Below are 19650 nucleotides of genomic sequence, written 5' to 3'. Positions count from 1 at the left end.
GTCGATGATGTCATAATGGTCGATGATGTCATAATGGGTCGATGATGTCATAATGGGTCGATGATGTCATATGGGTCGATGATGTCATAATGGGTCGATGATGTCATAATGGCCGATGATGTCAAAATGGGTCGATGATGTCATAATGGTCGATGATGTCATATGGGTCGATGATGTCATAATGGGTCGATGATGTCATCATGGTCGATGATGTCAAAATGAGTCGATGATGTCATAATGGTCGATGATGTCATAATGGTCGATGATGTCATAATAGGTCGATGATGTCATAATGGGTCGATGATGTCATAATGGGTCGATGATGTCATCATGGTCGATGATGTCATAATGGGTCGATGATGTCATAATGGCCGATGATGTCAAAATGGGTCGATGATGTCATAATGGTCGATGATGTCATAATGGGTCGATGATGTCATAATTGGTCGATGATGTCATAATGGTCGATGATGTCATAATGGTCGATGATGTCATAATGAGTCGATGATGTCATAATAGGTCGATGATGTCATAATGGTCGATGATGTCATAATGGTCGATGATGTCATAATGGGTCGATGATGTCATAATGGGTCGATGATGTCATAATGGGTCGATGATGTCATCATGGTCGATGATGTCATAATGGGTCGATGATGTCATAATGGCCGATGATGTCAAAATGGGTCGATCATGTCATAATGGTCGATGATGTCATATGGGTCGATGATGTCATAATGGGTCGCTGATGTCATAATGGTCGATGATGTCATAATGGGTCGATGATGTCATAATGGGTCGATGATGTCATAATGGGTCGATGATGTCATAATGGTCGATGATGTCATAATGGGTCGATGAAGTCATTATGGGTCGATGATGTCATAATGGGTCGATGATGTCATAATGGTCGATGATGTCATAATGGTCGATGATGTCATAATGGGTCGATGATGTCATAATGGGTCGATGATGTCATAATGGTCGATGATGTCATAATGGATCGATGATGTCATTATGGGTCGATGATGTCATAATGGGTCGATGATGTCATAATGGTCGATGATGTCATAATGGGTTGATGATGTCATAATAGCCGATGATGTCATAATGTATCGATGATGTCATAATGGTCGATGATGTCATAATGGGTCGATGATGTCATAATGGGTCGATGACGTCATAATGGGTCGATGATGTCATAATGGTCGATGATGTCATAATGGGTCGATGATGTCATAATGGGTCGATGATGTCATAATGGTCGATGATGTCATAATGGGTCGATGATGTCATAATGGTCGATGATGTCATAATGGTCGATGATGTCATATGGGTCGATGATGTCATAATGGGTCGCTGATGTCATAATGGCCGATGATGTCATAATGGGTTGATGATGTCATAATGGGTCGATGATGTCATAATGGTCGATGATGTCATAATGGTCGATGATGTCATAATGGGTCGATGATGTCATAATGGGTCGATGATGTCATAATGACCGATGATGTCATAATGGGTCGATGATGTCATAATGGGTCGATGATGTCATAATGGGTCGATGATGTCATAATGGTCGATGATGTCATATTGGGTCGATGATGTCATAATGGTCGATGATGTCATAATGGTCGATGATGTCATAATGGTCGATGATGTCATAATGGGTCGATGATGTCATAACGGGTCGATGATGTCATAACGGGTCGATGATGTCATAACAGGTCGATGATGTCATCATGGGTCGATGATGTCATAATGGCCGATGATGTCATAATGGGTCGATGATGTCATAATGGGTCGATGATGTCATAATGGGTCGATGATGTCATAATGGGTCGATGATGTCATAATGGGTCGATGATGTCATTATGGTCGATGATGTCATAATGGCCGATGATGTCAAAATGGGTCGATGATGATGATGTCATAATGGTCGATGATGTTATAATGGGTCGATGATGTCATAATGGGTCGATGATGTCATAATGGTCGATGATGTCATAATGGTCGATGATGTCATAATGGGTCGATGATGTCATAATGGTCGATGATGTCATAATGGTCGATGATGTTATAATGGGTCGATGATGTCATAATGGGTCGATTATGTCATAATGGGTCGATGATGTCATAATGGGTCGATGATGTCATAATGGGTCGATGATGTCATAATGGTCGATGATGTCATAATGGGTCGATGAAGTCATTATGGGTCGATGATGTCATAATGGGTCGATGATGTCATAATGGTCGATGATGTCATAATGGTCGATGATGTCATAATGGGTCGATGATGTCATAATGGGTCGATGATGTCATAATGGTCGATGATGTCATAATGGATCGATGATGTCATTATGGGTCGATGATGTCATAATGGGTCGATGATGTCATAATGGTCGATGATGTCATAATGGGTTGATGATGTCATAATAGCCGATGATGTCATAATGTATCGATGATGTCATAATGGTCGATGATGTCATAATGGGTCGATGATGTCATAATGGGTCGATGACGTCATAATGGGTCGATGATGTCATAATGGTCGATGATGTCATAATGGGTCGATGATGTCATAATGGGTCGATGATGTCATAATGGTCGATGATGTCATAATGGGTCGATGATGTCATAATGGTCGATGATGTCATAATGGTCGATGATGTCATATGGGTCGATGATGTCATAATGGGTCGCTGATGTCATAATGGCCGATGATGTCATAATGGGTTGATGATGTCATAATGGGTCGATGATGTCATAATGGTCGATGATGTCATAATGGTCGATGATGTCATAATGGGTCGATGATGTCATAATGGGTCGATGATGTCATAATGACCGATGATGTCATAATGGGTCGATGATGTCATAATGGGTCGATGATGTCATAATGGGTCGATGATGTCATAATGGTCGATGATGTCATAATGGGTCGATGATGTCATAATGGTCGATGATGTCATAATGGTCGATGATGTCATAATGGTCGATGATGTCATAATGGGTCGATGATGTCATAACGGGTCGATGATGTCATAACGGGTCGATGATGTCATAACAGGTCGATGATGTCATCATGGGTCGATGATGTCATAATGGCCGATGATGTCATAATGGGTCGATGATGTCATAATGGGTCGATGATGTCATAATGGGTCGATGATGTCATAATGGGTCGATGATGTCATAATGGGTCGATGATGTCATTATGGTCGATGATGTCATAATGGCCGATGATGTCAAAATGGGTCGATGATGATGATGTCATAATGGTCGATGATGTTATAATGGGTCGATGATGTCATAATGGGTCGATGATGTCATAATGGTCGATGATGTCATAATGGTCGATGATGTCATAATGGGTCGATGATGTCATAATGGTCGATGATGTCATAATGGTCGATGATGTTATAATGGGTCGATGATGTCATAATGGGTCGATTATGTCATAATGGGTCGATGATGTCATAATGGGTCGATGATGTCATTATGGGTCGATGATGTCATAATGGGTCGATGATGTCATAATGGGTCGATGATGTCATAATGGTCGATGATGTCATAATGGGTAGATGATGTCATAATGGGTCGATGATGTCATAATGGTCGATGATGTCATAATGGGTCGATGATGTCATAATGGATCGATGATGTCATAATGGTCGATGATGTCATAATGGGTCGATGATGTCATAATGGGTCGATGATGTCATAATGGGTCGATAATGTCATAATGGGTCGATGATGTCATAATGGGTCGATGATGTCATAATGGGTCGATGATGTCATAATGGGTCGATGATGTCATAATGGTCGATGATGTCATAATGGTCGATGATGTCATAATGGGTCGATGATGTCATAATGGGTCGATGATGTCATATGGGTCGATGATGTCATAATGGGTCGCTGATGTCATAATGGCCGATGATGTCATAATGGGTTGATGATGTCATAATGGGTCGATGATGTCATAATGGGTCGATGATGTCATAATGGGTCGATGATGTCATAATGGTCGATGATGTCATAATGGGTCGATGATGTCATAATGGGTCGATGATGTCATAATGACCGATGATGTCATAATGGGTCGATGATGTCATAATGGGTCGATGATGTCATAATGGGTCGATGATGTCATAATGGGTCGATGATGTCATAATGGTCGATGATGTCATAATGGGTCGATGATGTCATAATGGGTCGATGATGTCATAATGGTCGATGATGTCATAATGGGTCGATGATGTCATAATGGGTCGATGATGTCATAATGGGTCGATGATGTCATAATGGGTCGATGATGTCATTATGGGTCGATGATGTCATAATGGGTCGATGATGTCATAATGGGTCGATGATGTCATAATGGGTCGATGATGTCATAATGGTCGATGATGTCATAATCGGTCGATGATGTCATAATGGTCGATGATGTCATAATGGGTCGATGATGTCATAATGGGTCGATGATGTCATTATGGGTCGATGATGTCATAATGGGTCGATGATGTCATAATGGGTCGATGATGTCATTATGGGTCGATGATGTCATAATGGGTCGATGATGTCATAATGGTCGATGATGTCATAATGGGTCGATGATGTCATAATGGGTCGATGATGACATAATGGGTCGATGATGTCATAATGGGTCGATGATGTCATAATGGGTCGATGATGTCATAATGGTCGATGATGTCATAATGGTCGATGATGTCATAATGGGTCGATGATGTCATAATGGGTCGATGATGTCATAATGGTCGATGATGTCATAATAAATCGATGATGTCATATTGGGTCGATGATGTCATAATGGTCGATGATGTCATAATGGGTCGATGATGTCATAATGGGTCGATGATGTCATAATGGGTCGATGATGTCATAATGGTCGATGATGTCAAAATGGGTCGATGATGTCATAATGGTCGATGATGTCATAATGGGTCGATGATGTCATAATGGGTCGATGATGTCATAATGGTCGATGATGTCATAATGGGTCGATGATGTCATAATTGGTCGATGATGTCATAATGGTCGATGATGTCATAATGGTCGATGATCTCATAATGGGTCGATGATGTCATAATAGGTCGATGATGTCATAATGGTCGATGATGTCATAATGGGTCGATGATGGCATAATGCGTCGATGATGTTATAATGGTCGATGATGTCATAATGGGTCGATGATGTCATAATGGTTCGATGATGTCATAATGGTCGATGATGTCATAATGTTCGTTGATGTCATAATGGGTCGATGATGTCATAATGGTCGATGATGTCATAATGGGTCGATGATGTCATATTGGGTCGATGATGTCATATTGGGTCGATGATGTCATAATGGTCGATGATGTCATAATGGGTCGATGATGTCATAATGGTCGATGATGTCATAATGGGTCGATGATGTCATAATGGGTCGATGATGTCATAATGGTCGATGATGTCATAATGGGTCGATGATGTCATAATTGGTCGATGATGTCATAATGGTCGATGATGTCATAATGGTTGATGATCTCATAATGGGTCGATGATGTCATAATAGGTCGATGATGTCATAATGGTCGATGATGTCATAATGAGTCGATGATGTCATAATGGGTCGATGATGTCATAATGGGTCGATGATGTTATCATGGTCGATGATGTCATAATGGGTCGATGATGTCATAATGGTCGATGATGTCATAATGGGTCGATGATGTCATAATGGGTCGATGATGTCATAATGGTCGATGATGTCATAATGGTCGATGATGTCATAATGGGTCGATGATGTCATAATGGGTCGATGATGTCATAATGGGTCGATGATGTCATAATGACCGATGATGTCATAATGGGTCGATGATGTAATAATGGGTCGATGATGTCATAATGGGTCGATGATGTCATAATGGGTCGATGATGTCATAATGGCCGATGATATCATAATCGGTCGATGATGTCATAATGGTCGATGATGTCATAATGGGTCGATGATGTCATAATGGTCAATGATGTCATAATGGTCGATGATGTCATTATGGGTCGATGATGTCATAATGGGTCGATGATGTCATAATGGGTCGATGATGTCATAATGGGTCGATGATGTCATAATGGTCGATGATGTCATAATAGGTCGATGATGTCATAATGGGTCGATGATGTCATAATGGTCGATGATGTCATAATGGGTCGATGATGTCATAATGGGTCGATGATGTCATAATGACCGATGATGTCATAATGGGTCGATGATGTCATAATGGGTCGATGATGTCATAATGAGTCGATGATGTCATAATGGGTCGATGATGTCATAATCGGTCGATGATGTCATAATGGGTCGATGATGTCATAATGGGTCGATGATGTAATAATGGGTCGATGATGTCATAATGGTCGATGATGTCATAATGGGTCGATGATGTCATAATGGGTCGATGATGTCATAATGGTCGATGATGTCATAATGGGTCGATGATGTCATAATGGTCGATGATGTCATAATGGTCGATGATGTCATAATGGGTCGATGATGTCATATGGGTCGATGATGTCATAACGGGTCGTTGATGTCATAACGGGTCGATGATGTCATAACTAGAGTTGAGCGCGGTTCGTGGTTCGTGGTTCTCCAGTTCTAGGCTCGAGTGATTTTGGGGCATGTTCTAGATCGAACTAGAACTCGAGCTTTTTGCAAAAGCTCGATAGTTCTAGAAACGTTCGAGAACGGTTCTAGCAGCCAAAAAACAGCTAAATCTTAGCTTGGTTTCTGCTGTAATAGTGTAAGTCACTCTGTGAATCAAACTATTATCACATTTCAGTGTATAGTGTGCGTGAACAGCGCCTTCAGATCACTGCTGTTTCTATAATGGCGATCGCCATTTTTTTTTTTTTTTTCTTGTCTTCCTTCCCTAAGCGCGCGCGTCTTGTGGGGCTGGCCAGCATGTCAGCCAATCACAGACACACACACACCTAAGTGGACTTTGAGGCAGAGAAGCAACGGCATGTGTGATAGGATCTGCATGTCACATGTCCCTGCATTATAAAACCGGACATTTTCTTCACGATCGCCATTATCTGCCTTCTGCGTCTTTGGTGTCAGACATCACTGTCGCAGTTCCGTCCTTTGTCCTATCGCCGATACAGCTGTATGCGCTGCATACACAGCAGTAGACAGCTTAGGGAGAAGCACATTCTAGCAGTCCTTTTAAGGGCTCGTACCGGCAGGGTCAGAGAGCCATAGGTGACAGGTCCTGCAAACAGCAACAGCGTCTGTGTAGCCCAGGTCAGGGATTTCCTCCCTGCATTTCACCATTAGGAGGGAATAGAAAGGCAGGCTTCCATTCCTCTACCCAGAGCACCACAATCCTGCCACTGTACCCTCTTGTCCTCTGCACACTCCAACTCATTCTAACTAAGCCATTATACTAGCAAACACTCAGTGTACCTAGTGGCATCCTATCTGTGGCTATTGGACTTTGCTATAGTCCCACTAGTGCAAAGACATTTGCAGAGCACATCTGCCTGCATTGCACACTCCAAGTTTTTTAAACTAAGCAATTTTACTAGCAAACACTCAGTGTACCTAGTGGCATCCTATACGTGGCTATTGGACTTTGCTATAGTCCCACTAGTGCAAAGACATTAGCAGAGCACATCTGCCTGCATTGCACACTCCAAGTTTTTTAAACTCAGCCATTATACTAGCAAACACTCTGTACCTAGTGGCATCCTATACGTGGCTATTGGACTTTGCTATAGTCCCACTAGGGCCAAGACATTTGCAGAGCGCATCTGCCTGCGTTGCACACTCCAACAAATTATAACGAAGCCATTATACTAGCAAACACTCAGTGTACCTAGTGGCATCCTATACGTGGCTATTGGACTTTGCTATAGTCCCACTAGTGCCAAGACATTTGCAGAGCACATCTGCCTGCATTGCACACTCCAAGTTTTTTAAACTAAGCAATTTTACTAGCAAACACTCAGTGTACCTAGTGGCATCCTATACGTGGCTATTGGACTTTGCTATAGTCCCACTAGTGCAAAGACATTAGCAGAGCACATCTGCCTGCATTGCACACTCCAAGTTTTTTAAACTCAGCCATTATACTAGCAAACACACAGTGTACCTAGTGGCATCCTATACGTGGCTATTGGACTTTGCTATAGTCCCACTAGTGCCAAGACATTTGCAGAGCGCATCTGCCTGCGTTGCACACTCCAACTAATTATAACGAAGCCATTATACTAGCAAACACTCAGTGTACCTAGTGGCATCCTATACGTGGCTATTGGACTTTGCTATAGTCCCACTAGTGCCAAGACATTTGCAGAGCGCATCTGCCTGCGTTGCACACTCCAACTAATTATAACGAAGCCATTATACTAGCACACACTCAGTGTACCTAGTGGCATCCTATACGTGGCTATTGGACTTTGCTATAGTCCCACTAGTGCCAAGACATTTGCAGAGCGCATCTGCCTGCGTTGCACACTACAACAAATTATAACAAAGCCATTATACTAGCAAACACTCAGTGTACCTAGTGGCATCCTATACGTGGCTATTGGACTTTGCTATAGTCCCACTAGTGCCAAGACATTTGCAGAGCGCATCTGCCTGTGTTGCACACTCCAACTAATTATAACGAAGCCATTATACTAGCAAACACTCAGTGTACCTAGTGGCATCCTATACGTGGCTATTGGACTTTGCTATAGTCCCACTAGTGCCAAGACATTTGCAGAGCGCATCTGCCTGCGTTGCACACTCCAACTAATTATAACGAAGCCATTATACTAGCACACACTCAGTGTACCTAGTGGCATCCTATACGTGGCTATTGGACTTTGCTATAGTCCCACTAGTGCCAAGACATTTGCAGAGCGCATCTGCCTGCGTTGCACACTACAACAAATTATAACGAAGCCATTATACTAGCAAACACTCAGTGTACCTAGTGGCATCCTATACGTGGCTATTGGACTTTGCTATAGTCCCACTAGTGCCAAGACATTTGCAGAGCGCATCTGCCTGCGTTGCACACTCCAACTAATTATAACGAAGCCATTATACTAGCACACACTCAGTGTACCTAGTGGCATCCTATACGTGGCTATTGGACTTTGCTATAGTCCCACTAGGGCCAAGACATTTGCAGAGCACATCTGCCTGCATTGCACACTCCAAGTTTTTTAAACTAAGCAATTTTACTAGCAAACACTCAGTGTACCTAGTGGCATCCTATACGTGGCTATTGGACTTTGCTATAGTCCCACTAGTGCAAAGACATTAGCAGAGCACATCTGCCTGCATTGCACACTCCAAGTTTTTTAAACTCAGCCATTATACTAGCAAACACTCAGTGTACCTAGTGGCATCCTATACGTGGCTATTGGACTTTGCTATAGTCCCACTAGTGCAAAGACATTAGCAGAGCACATCTGCCTGCATTGCACACTCCAAGTTTTTTAAACTCAGCCATTATACTAGCAAACACTCAGTGTACCTAGTGGCATCCTATACGTGGCTATTGGACTTTGCTATAGTCCCACTAGTGCCAAGACATTTGCAGAGCGCATCTGCCTGCGTTGCACACTCCAACTAATTATAACGAAGCCATTATACTAGCAAACACTCAGTGTACCTAGTGGCATCCTATACGTGGCTATTGGACTTTGCAATAGTCCCACTAGTGCCAAGACATTTGCAGAGCGCATCTGCCTGCGTTGCACACTCCAACTAATTATAACGAAGCCATTATACTAGCAAACACTCAGTGTACCTAGTGGCATCCTATACGTGGCTATTGGACTTTGCTATAGTCCCACTAGTGCCAAGACATTTGCAGAGCGCATCTGCCTGCGTTGCACACTCCAACTAATTATAACGAAGCCATTATACTAGCAAACACTCAGTGTACCTAGTGGCATCCTATACGTGGCTATTGGACTTTGCTATAGTCCCACTAGTGCCAAGACATTTGCAGAGCGCATCTGCCTGCGTTGCACACTCCAACTAATTATAACGAAGCCATTATACTAGCAAACACTCAGTGTACCTAGTGGCATCCTATACGTGGCTATTGGACTTTGCTATAGTCCCACTAGTGCCAAGACATTTGCAGAGCGCATCTGCCTGCGTTGCACACTCCAACTAATTATAACGAAGCCATTATACTAGCACACACTCAGTGTACCTAGTGGCATCCTATACGTGGCTATTGGACTTTGCTATAGTCCCACTAGTGCCAAGACATTTGCAGAGCGCATCTGCCTGCGTTGCACACTCCAACTAATTATAACGAAGCCATTATACTAGCACACACTCAGTGTACCTAGTGGCATCCTATACGTGGCTATTGGACTTTGCTATAGTCCCACTAGTGCCAAGACATTTGCAGAGCGCATCTGCCTGCGTTGCACACTACAACAAATTATAACGAAGCCATTATACTAGCAAACACTCAGTGTACCTAGTGGCATCCTATACGTGGCTATTGGACTTTGCTATAGTCCCACTAGTGCCAAGACATTTGCAGAGCGCATCTGCCTGCGTTGCACACTCCAACTAATTATAACGAAGCCATTATACTAGCACACACTCAGTGTACCTAGTGGCATCCTATACGTGGCTATTGGACTTTGCTATAGTCCCACTAGTGCCAAGACATTTGCAGAGCGCATCTGCCTGCGTTGCACACTACAACAAATTATAACGAAGCCATTATACTAGCAAACACTCAGTGTACCTAGTGGCATCCTATACGTGGCTATTGGACTTTGCTATAGTCCCACTAGTGCCAAGACATTTGCAGCACGTCTGCCTGCGTTGCACACTCCAACGAATTATAACTAAGTTACATTGTCAGGGATATTTATTCTTTATTATTCTGCTGTTAATAAAGCTAGACCACCACTGCAATCTTCACCACCTCTCAATTTTTACTACCACATTTTCAGTCCACAATCTTGTCGCAATCAACATGAGTGGCAAAATGACAGATGCTGGTGGAAAGGGGAAGAGGCGTGGTGGAAAAGGCAAAAAATGTTTTGTCAGTGGGGAAGGTGGCAAAGCTCCATTATCATCTGCTGAAGATAGACCATCTACTAGCAAAAGTAAGATGTCTACTACTTATTGTGGACAATCCGATGTGCTCCCTTTTTTACGGACACGAACAAGAGGAACAAAGGTAGATGATGGGCAAAAAAGGAAAATGCTTGAATGGATCTCAAGTGGTCCAACAAGTGCCCTCTCAGCCACTTCAAGTACCGCATCCAAAAAACACCATTCCTCTGAGTTGTCATCCCAATCACACTTGATTTCTCCCAGCTCTGAAGTCTCCATCAGCCCTGCACAGTATGGTGGAACTGAGATGGCTGAGTCTGCAGAGCTGTTCAGTCACACTATAGCCTGGGAATCAGAGGTCTGCTCCCAAGCTACAGTGAGTACAGAACAGGAAATGGTCTGCAGTGATGCCCAGAACCTTTGTGACTCAGATTCAGGCCGTGAGGACCAAGTTTCTGAGCATAATGTTGACCCTTTGTCACAAACTGTAACACCTGTGGTTATAGACAATGAGGAACATACTGATGAAGATGAGACGCAGATACCCGATTGGGATGACAACTTAAATATTCGGTCAGGGCAAGAAGAGGCTCGGTCTGAGGGGGAGGGGAGTGCAAACACAACAATTGATGATGACGTTCTAGATCCCACCTACTGTCAACCCCCAGTCAGGCACTCGAGGAGGTCAACAGAGGCGGTGGAGGAGGATGCAACCGACGACGAAGTTACCTTGCGCCTTCCTGGACAGAGTCGGAGCACTGGTAGCACGTCTACAACTGCATCCTCAGCCACCACTCTGCCTATGAGCATTATTCGGGGTGGATCAACAGGTCGCATGGCCTCTAAGCCTTGCCTAGCCTGGGCCTTTTTTCACATCGAAAAAGATCGCCCAACTCATGTGATATGTAACATTTGTCATGATTCTGTTAGTAGAGGTCAAAACCTCAGCAGTTTGACAACTTCTTCCATGAATCGTCACATGAATAAATATCATAAGTCCCGGTGGGAAGCTCACCATGCTGCAATGCCGGCTAGCGGAGCGAACCATCCACCGCCCGCCCCTTCCAGTGCATCCGCGCGCTCTTCATCTTCTAGGACTGTGGGGACAGCTGTCACACCTGTTTTTCCACGCAAAACTTCCACCACTGTAACCGCAACAGGCAGTTTGCTTGTAAGGTCGTCAGTTGGTTTGGAAGGGGAAACAAGTGAGTGTGTACAGCTCTCTCAGACATCGATAGCACCAACGTTGGATGAAGGCAACATCATGTCTCCGCCTGCACTTTCCTCACAAACCTGCATTTTTCCAGGGACACCCTACTCAACACCGTCTACACACAGCAGCCAGATCTCTGTCCCTCAGATGTGGTCAAATAAAAGGCCACTTCCTCCGACCCATGACAAAGCTAAGAGGTTGACTCTATCCCTCTGTAAGCTGTTGGCTACCGAAATGCTGCCTTTCCGCCTAGTGGACACACAGGATTTTAGAGACCTTATGTCTGTCGCTGTGCCCCAGTACCAGATGCCTAGTCACCACTACTTCTCTAAGAAAGGTGTGCCCGCGCTACACCAGCATGTCGCACACAACATCACCGCTTCCTTGAGAAACTCTGTGTGTGAACGGGTGCATTTCACCACCGATACTTGGACCAGTAAGCATGGACAGGGACGTTACATGTCGCTGACTGGGCACTGGGTAACTATGGTGATAGATGGTGAAGGGTCTGCTGCACAAGTCTTGCCGTCCCCACGACTTGTGTGTCAATCCTCTGTCTGTCCAAGTTCCGCCACAGCTTCTGCATCCTCCACCTCATCTGGGTCCTCCACCTCCGCCCCAAGCCTGCCTGGTCAGGCCACCAGCGTTCTCACTGCGCAGAAGGAATCACGCACGCCTCATTACTATGCTGGCAGCCGAGCGCAACGGCATCAGGCGGTCTTTAGCTTGACATGTCTTGGTAATAAGAGTCACACAGCTGAGGAGTTGTGGTCAGCTCTGCGGTCCGAGTTTAATAAATGGTTGTCTCCACTCAACCTGCAGCCTGGTAAGGCCGTGTGCGACAATGCTGCAAACCTGGGTGCGGCCCTTCGCCTGGGCAAGGTGACACACGTACCTTGTATGGCTCACGTGTTGAACCTTGTCGTGCAGCAATTTTTAACACACTATCCCGGCCTAGATGGCCTTCTGAACAGGGCACGAAAACTGTCTGCTCACTTCCGGCGTTCAAGCGCCGCAGCTGAGCGACTTGCATCGCTCCAGAAGTCTTTCGGCCTGCCGGTTCATCGCCTGAAATGCGATGTGGCGACATGCTGGAATTCAACTCTACACATGTTACAGCGACTGTGGCAGCACCGCAGAGCCCTGGTGCAATACGTCATGACGTATAGCCTGGGCCAACGAGATGCAGAGGTGGGGCAGATCACCCTGATGGAGTGGTCTCAGATCAAGGACCTATGCACCCTTCTGCACAGTTTCGACATGGCGACGAATATGTTTAGCTCTGACAATGCCATTATCAGCATGACGATTCCAGTCATTTACATGCTGGAGCACACGCTAAACACTATTCGGAGTCAGGGGGTGGGACAACATGAAGGGGAGGAACTACAGGAGGATTCATATGTGCAAGGGACAACAACATCACCAAGATCCAGACGTTCATCATCACCAACGCAGCAGGCATGGGACCATGGGGAACAGGGATCGACAAGGGCGCATAGTAGCAGGCGAAATGTTGAGCAAGGTGCAGGAGAACATGAAGAAATGGAGGACGAACTGTCCATGGACATGGAAGACTCAGCGGATGAGGGAGACCTTGGTCAAATTTCAGTTGAAAGAGGTTGGGGGGAGATGTCAGAGGAAGAAAGAACGGTTAGCACCTCTATGCCACAAACACAGCGTGGACTTGGTCCGCATGGCTGCGCAAGACACATGAGTGCCTTCTTGTTGCACTACCTCCAACATGACAGTCGTATTGTCAAAATTAGAAGTGATGATGACTACTGGATTGCCACACTATTAGATCCCCGGTACAAGTCCAAATTTTGTGACATAATTCCAGCCATAGAAAGGGACGCACGTATGCAGGAGTATCAGCAGAAGCTGTTACTCGATCTTAGCTCGGCTTTTCCACCAAACAACCGTGCAGGTGCAGGGAGGGAATCTCCCAGTTGTAACTTGACAAACATGGGACGGTCTCGTCATCTTCACCAGTCTACCCGTACCAGTAGGACCGTATCTGGTGCCGGTAACAGCAATTTTATGGAATCTTTTCATAATTTTTTTAGACCCTCTTTTGCAAGGCCACCAGAGACAACAAGTCTGACACATACTCAACGGCTGGAGAGGATGATACAGGAGTATCTCCAAATGAACATCGATGCCATGACTGTGCAACTGGAGCCTTGCTCCTTTTGGGCTTCAAACATAGAAAAATGGCCAGAGCTCTCCAGTTACGCCTTGGAGATTTTGTCGTGTCCAGCTGCCAGCGTTGTCTCTGAACGTGTATTCAGTGCTGCTGGGTGTGTGCTGACAGATAAGCGCACGCGTCTGTCCAGTGACAATGTGGACAGACTGACGTTCATCAAAATGAACAAGTCATGGATCCAGAAGGAATTTACTACCCCTGTGTCATCCTGGGGAGAGTAAATGCTTGTGGATTTGGAATGTGCTTGATGCAAATCAAAACATCCTGTTTGCAACTAGGGCCCAAGTGCTGCCACTGATGGGGTGGGTGTCTGTGTGGCCCAATTTTTGGAAAAAAGGGAGACTCCGCTTGGAGTAACCCTTGCTTGCTGTGTTTTTAAAAGAAGCCAAGATGAACAGAGCTGGGATCAGGAAAGACTTTGCTACCTACCCCGGTGTCATCCTGGGGACGGATAAGAATGGCGTATTTTTGAATGTGCTTGATGCAAATCTAGCTGTGAAGTGTACAACTGGGGCACAACTGCTGCCACTGAAGGGGTGGGTGTGTGTGGGCCCAATTTTTGGAAAAAAGGGAGACTCCGCTTGGAGTAACCCTTGCTTGCTGTGTTTTTAAAAGAAGCCAAGATGAACAGAGCTGGGATCAGGAAAGACTTTGCTACCTACCCCGGTGTCATCCTGGGGACGGATAAGAATGGCGTATTTTTGAATGTGCTTGATGCAAATCTAGCTGTGAAGTGTACAACTGGGGCACAACTGCTGCCACTGAAGGGGTGGGTGTGTGTGGGCCCAATTTTTGGAAAAAAGGGAGACTCCGCTTGGAGTAACCCTTGCTTGCTGTGTTTTTAAAAGAAGCCAAGATGAACAGAGCTGGGATCAGGAAAGACTTTGCTACCTACCCCGGTGTCATCCTGGGGACGGATAAGAATGGCGTATTTTTGAATGTGCTTGATGCAAATCAAAACATCCTGTTTGCAACTAGGGCCCAAGTGCTGCCACTGATGGGGTGGGTGTCTGTGTGGCCCAATTTTTGGAAAAAAAGGGAGACTCCGCTTGGAGTAACCCTTGCTTACATTGTTTTTAAAAGAAGCCAAGATGAACAAGTCATGGATCAGCAAAGACTTTATCTACGTACCCCGGTGTCATCCTTGGGACGGATAAGAATGGCGTATTTTTGAATGTGCTTGATGCAAATCAAAACATCCTGTTTGCAACTAGGGCCCAAGTGCTGCCACTGATGGGGTGGGTGTCTGTGTGGCCCAATTTTTGGAAAAAAGGGAGACTCCGCTTGGAGTAACCCTTGCTTGCTGTGTTTTTAAAAGAAGCCAAGATGAACAGAGCTGGGATCAGGAAAGACTTTGCTACCTACCCCGGTGTCATCCTGGGGACGGATAAGAATGGCGTATTTTTGAATGTGCTTGATGCAAATCAAAACATCCTGTTTGCAACTAGGGCCCAAGTGCTGCCACTGATGGGGTGGGTGTCTGTGTGGCCCAATTTTTGGAAAAAAAGGGAGACTCCGCTTGGAGTAACCCTTGCTTACATTGTTTTTAAAAGAAGCCAAGATGAACAAGTCATGGATCAGCAAAGACTTTATCTACGTACCCCGGTGTCATCCTGGGGACGGATAAGAATGGCGTATTTTTGAATGTGCTTGATGCAAATCAAAACATCCTGTTTGCAACTAGGGCCCAAGTGCTGCCACTGATGGGGTGGGTGTCTGTGTGGCCCAATTTTTGGAAAAAAGGGAGACTCCGCTTGGAGTAACCCTTGCTTGCTGTGTTTTTAAAAGAAGACAAGATGAACAGAGCTGGGATCAGGAAAGACTTTGCTACCTACCCCGGTGTCATCCTGGGGACGGATAAGAATGGCGTATTTTTGAATGTGCTTGATGCAAATCTAGCTGTGAAGTGTACAACTGGGGCACAACTGCTGCCACTGAAGGGGTGGGTGTGTGTGGGCCCAATTTTTGGAAAAAAGGGAGACTCCGCTTGGAGTAACCCTTGCTTGCTGTGTTTTTAAAAGAAGCCAAGATGAACAGAGCTGGGATCAGGAAAGACTTTGCTACCTACCCCGGTGTCATCCTGGGGACGGATAAGAGTGGCGTATTTTTGAATGTGCTTGATGCAAATCTAGCTGTGAAGTGTACAACTGGGGCACAACTGCTGCCACTGAAGGGGTGGGTGTGTGTGGGCCCAATTTTTGGAAAAAAGGGAGACTCCGCTTGGAGTAACCCTTGCTTGCTGTGTTTTTAAAAGAAGCCAAGATGAACAGAGCTGGGATCAGGAAAGACTTTGCTACCTACCCCGGTGTCATCCTGGGGACGGATAAGAATGGCGTATTTTTGAATGTGCTTGATGCAAATCAAAACATCCTGTTTGCAACTAGGGCCCAAGTGCTGCCACTGATGGGGTGGGTGTCTGTGTGGCCCAATTTTTGGAAAAAAAGGGAGACTCCGCTTGGAGTAACCCTTGCTTGCTGTGTTTTTAAAAGAAGCCAAGATGAACAGAGCTGGGATCAGGAAAGACTTTGCTACCTACCCCGGTGTCATCCTGGGGACGGATAAGAATGGCGTATTTTTGAATGTGCTTGATGCAAATGTAGCTGTGAAGTGTACAACTGGGGCACAAGTGCTGCCACTGAAGGGGTGGGTGTGTGTGTGGCCCAATTTTTGGAAAAAAGGGAGACTCCGCTTGGAGTCACCTTGCGGTGTTTTACATGATTTTAGAAGGGCGTGCCATGCCTATATCTGTGTGTCCTCCTCTTTTTCCTTGTCCAGCTGTTTTGTTTTCGCATGAGTATATGTCCTTGTCACTTTCCAATGTGTTTGAGTTGTTTGTCACCTTTAGGACACCTTTGAGGGTGTTTTCTAGGTGTTTTTCTGTGTTTGTGATTGCCTGCCATTGTTTCCTATGCAGTTCGAGTTCGGTTCGTCGAACGTTCGACGAACCGAACTCGAACGGGAGGTCCGTTCGGCGAACCAACCTCGAGCCGAACCGCGACCGGTTCGCTCATCTCTAGTCATAACGGGTCGATGATGTCATAATGGGTCGATGATGTCATAATGGTCGATGATGTCATAATGGGTCGATGATGTCATAATGGTCGATGATGTCATAATGGTCGATGATGTCATTATGGGTTGATGATGTCATAATGGGTCGATGATGTCATAATGGGTCGATGATATCATAATGGGTCGATGATGTCATAATGGGTCGATGATGTCATAATGACCGATGATGTCATAATGGGTCGATGATGTCATAATGGGTCGATGATGTCATAATGACCGATGATGTCATAATGGGTCGATGATGTCATAATGGGTCGATGATGTCATAATGGGTCGATGATGTCATAATGGTCGATGATGTCATAATGGGTCGATGATGTCATAATGGTTCGATGATGTCATAATGGTCGATGATGTCATAATGTTCGTTGATGTCATAATGGGTCGATGATGTCATAATGGTCGATAATGTCATAATGGGTCGATGATGTCATATTGGGTCGATGATGTCATATTGGGTCGATGATGTCATAATGGGTCGATGATGTCATAATGGGTCGATGATGTCATAATGGGTCGATGATGTCATAATGGTCGATGATGTCAAAATGGGTCGATGATGTCATAATAGTCGATGATGTCATAATGGGTCGATGATGTCATAATGGGTCGATGATGTCATAATGGTCGATGATGTCATAATGGGTCGATGATGTCATAATTGGTCGATGATGTCATAATGGTCGATGATGTCATAATGGTTGATGATCTCATAATGGGTCGATGATGTCATAATAGGTCGATGATGTCATAATGGTCGATGATGTCATAATGAGTCGATGATGTCATAATGGGTCGATGATGTCATAATGGGTCGATGATGTTATCATGGTCGATGATGTCATAATGGGTCGATGATGTCATAATGGTCGATGATGTCATAATGGGTCGATGATGTCATAATGGGTCGATGATGTCATAATGGTCGATGATGTCATAATGGTCGATGATGTCATAATGGGTCGATGATGTCATAATGGGTCGATGATGTCATAATGACCGATGATGTCATAATGGGTCGATGATGTAATAATGGGTCGATGATGTCATAATGGGTCGATGATGTCATAATGGGTCGATGATGTCATAATGGGTCGATGATGTCATAATGGTCGATGATGTCATAATCGGTCGATGATGTCATAATGGTCGATGATGTCATAATGGGTCGATGATGTCATAATGGTCAATGATGTCATAATGGTCGATGATGTCATAATGGTCGATGATGTCATTATGGGTCGATGATGTCATAATGGGTCGATGATGTCATAATGGGTCGATGATGTCATAATGGGTCGATGATGTCATAATGGTCGATGATGTCATAATAGGTCGATGATGTCATAATGGGTCGATGATGTCATAATGGTCGATGATGTCATAATGGGTCGATGATGTCATAATGGGTCGATGATGTCATAATGACCGATGATGTCATAATGGGTCGATGATGTCATAATGGGTCGATGATGTCATAATGAGTCGATGATGTCATAATGGGTCGATGATGTCATAATCGGTCGATGATGTCATAATGGGTCGATGATGTCATAATGGGTCGATGATGTAATAATGGGTCGATGATGTCATAATGGTCGATGATGTCATAATGGGTCGATGATGTCATAATGGGTCGATGATGTCATAATGGTCGATGATGTCATAATGGGTCGATGATGTCATAATGGTCGATGATGTCATAATGGTCGATGATGTCATAATGGGTCGATGATGTCATATGGGTCGATGATGTCATAACGGGTCATTGATGTCATAACGGGTCGATGATGTCATAACGGGTCGATGATGTCATAATGGTCGATGATGTCATTATGGGTTGATGATGTCATAATGGGTCGATGATGTCATAATGGGTCGATGATATCATAATGGGTCGATGATGTCATAATGGGTCGATGATGTCATAATGACCGATGATGTCATAATGGGTCGATGATGTCATAATGGGTCGATGATGTCATAATGACCGATGATGTCATAATGGGTCGATGATGTCATAATGGGTCGATGATGTCATAATGGGTCGAT

This window comes from Anomaloglossus baeobatrachus, chromosome 7, assembly GCF_048569485.1.
Source record: "Anomaloglossus baeobatrachus isolate aAnoBae1 chromosome 7, aAnoBae1.hap1, whole genome shotgun sequence".
NCBI lineage: Eukaryota > Metazoa > Chordata > Amphibia > Anura > Aromobatidae > Anomaloglossus > Anomaloglossus baeobatrachus.
Note: the sequence above shows the minus strand (reverse complement) of the source record.